This window comes from Lontra canadensis, unplaced genomic scaffold (assembly GCF_010015895.1).
Source record: "Lontra canadensis isolate GAN:19392208 unplaced genomic scaffold, GSC_riverotter_1.0 scaffold186, whole genome shotgun sequence".
Lineage (NCBI taxonomy): Eukaryota > Metazoa > Chordata > Mammalia > Carnivora > Mustelidae > Lontra > Lontra canadensis.
The window spans coordinates 1368292-1371017 of NW_022631180.1; positions in this window are offsets into that span (position 1 = coordinate 1368292).

Consider the following 2726-nt stretch of genomic DNA (forward strand, 5'->3'; position numbering starts at 1 on the left):
GAGAGCACAGGCAGACAGAGTGGCAGAGGGAGACGTAGTCTCCCTGCGGAGCAAGGAGCCCGATGTGGGACTTGATCCCAGGACGCTGGGATCATGACCTGAGCCGAAGGCAGCTGCTTAACCAACTGAGCCACCCAGGTGTCCCAAAAGATTTTATTTTTAATTAATCTTTACACCCAGCATGGGGTTGAACTCACCCGGAGATGGAGTCACATGTTCCACCACATAGCCAGCCAGGTGCCCCTCTGGTCTAACTTCTTTAACACCGCACCGTGGGCTGCCTCGAGGGTGGTCAGAGCTCAGAGCAGGAAAAGAGGTGAAGACACAGAAGGAACCCTGGAATCTCAGCACCGTGTCCCATCTTACTGGGGGTTTCCTCCTGTGTTGGTAGTGGTGAGATGTGGGTGACTTCTCCTCTAGCCAAGTCCTTATGAACATTTTCAATGAATTAGTGGCCCCCATGTTCCCCTTTCAGTCTCTAACCACAGCTTCTCCTCTGAGTCTCATGCACTGGACCTCACCACCTTCTGCCCCCTTGCTGTCATGATCTAATCTCCTTCCCATTCACTAGGAGCAAGCACCTAACTCTCCAGCTTCCTTTCTATTTCAATCACTGCCTTCTCTCTAGGAGACTTCATGTCCACATAAATGATGTTTTTAAACATTGAGATATAATTATATACAGCAAAATGCAGATCTTTTTAAAAACATTTGAAGTGTACAGATCTTAAGTATACAGTTCGACATTCTCTGGCAAATCTATATACCCCTGTAAATAACACTGGAAGTGAGATACAGATCATTTCCATCACTCTAGAAAAATTCTCCCATGTCTCTTTTTGGTTAATCCCCTTCCCCTTCCAGAATCAACTACTGATTTATACAAATGTATACCCCTATATTACACTATTCTTGGACTTCGTGTAAGTGTAATCACATAGTATACCCTCTTGTATCCGACTTCTTTCATTCTGTATAGTGTCTGTGAGATTCATCTATTGTTGTGTGTATCAGTAGCTTGATCCTTTGTTGTTTTTGTTTTGTTTTGGTTTGGTTTTTTTGCTGAGTATTTCATAATATGGATGTACCACAGTTTGTTTATCCACTCACCTGATGAGGACAAGTGGGTTGTATGAACATTCCTGTACACATCTTGCAAATGATTTTTCTTTACTTTTCTTTTTTTTGAAAGAGAATGTGTACTAGGTAAGGGGGGTGCGGGGAGGGAGAATCTTTTTTTTTTTTTTTAAGATTTTATTTATTTATTTGACAGAGAGAGATCACAAGTAGATGGAGAGGCAGGCAGAGAGAGAGAGAGAGAGGGAAGCAGGTTCCCTGCTGAGCAGAGAGCCCGACGTGGGACTCGATCCCAGGACCCTGAGATCATGACCTGAGCCGAAGGCAGCGGCTTAACCCACTGAGCCACCCAGGCGCCCGGGAGGGAGAATCTTAAGCAGACTCAGTGCTGAGTGCAGAGCCCAGCTCAGGGCTCGATACCACAACCCCAAGATCATGGCCTGAGCCGAAATCAAGAGTCAGATGCTCAACACACTGAGCCACCCAGGTGCCCCAACAAATGGTTTTTCAATATACTAATTTCATAGTTGCTTTACCTGGTCTACTCCAACAATCACCCTGATTCTCCATGGCCTATAGTTTGGATCATGTCACCATGGAAGTTGTTCCACTTTGGAATCTTACCTCCCCTTTCCCAGGAAAATAAAAGCAATTAGGCCCAAGTCCCTCCAGATTCCTGTACCCTATACATGTGCTTTCACGTGATTCAGCTATTGGTGGACTTTTGGGTTCTTTCTCTCTCACTTTCATTCAACAAATTGCGAGCCTCTACCATGGGGTTTACCTATGCAGTCCTGTTATCGCCAGTTTTAACTACTGCTTATTCTCTGTTGAGACTCCAGTCTATATCTCCATCTCAGTCTACACCTTCACCTGAGGCCTCTTTCTTGAGGTTCAAATCCAGAATATCTAGCTGTCCTCTAGATATCTCCTCCAGAGTGTTTCACAGGCATTTCAAAATCATCAGTGTCCACCCAAACTGCATCGGGCTCCTATGGTCCCCATCTCAGTGCATGGAAGCACAGTCCACCCCATCACTTAAGACAAAAACCTGGGGTTCTCCTTCATTTCCCTCATCCAAACAATCTCTAAGTCCTGTCCATTCTGCCTTTAAAATATCTCAAGTATCTTCTCACCTCTTAATTGTCACTGCTGTTTAAAGCCATTGTCATCTCAGGATGAAACCAGTACAATAGCTTCTCTGATGGACAGTGTGGTTTCTCCTCAGTATCCATTCCACAACTCCCTCTCCAAGTCTTGGGGTCCATTTATCCATTCAACAACGGTTTTACTGAGTTCCTCCCACACGCCAGGCATTCTGTCTTCTTCTTCCCTTATATCTTTCTTCATCTCTCTCCTTCTTTCTCATATCTCCCATATCTCTGTCCACAACTCTTTCCTCTCTCCATCTTTATTCACATCATTTGTTTCTTCCCTATGTCTCCACCCACATCCCACATCTCTCCACACATCTTTACCCACTCCCTCCACACCCATCTGCTTGTTCACTCATTCATTCATTCAGCAAATATTTGGTAAGCACCTTCCCTGCGCTAGGCACCCATCTCTCCATCCCTCTCTTCCCTCATTTCCATCTACATCTCTTTCTGCCTCTCCATCTTTCCTTATATTTTCCCCAATACATCTCT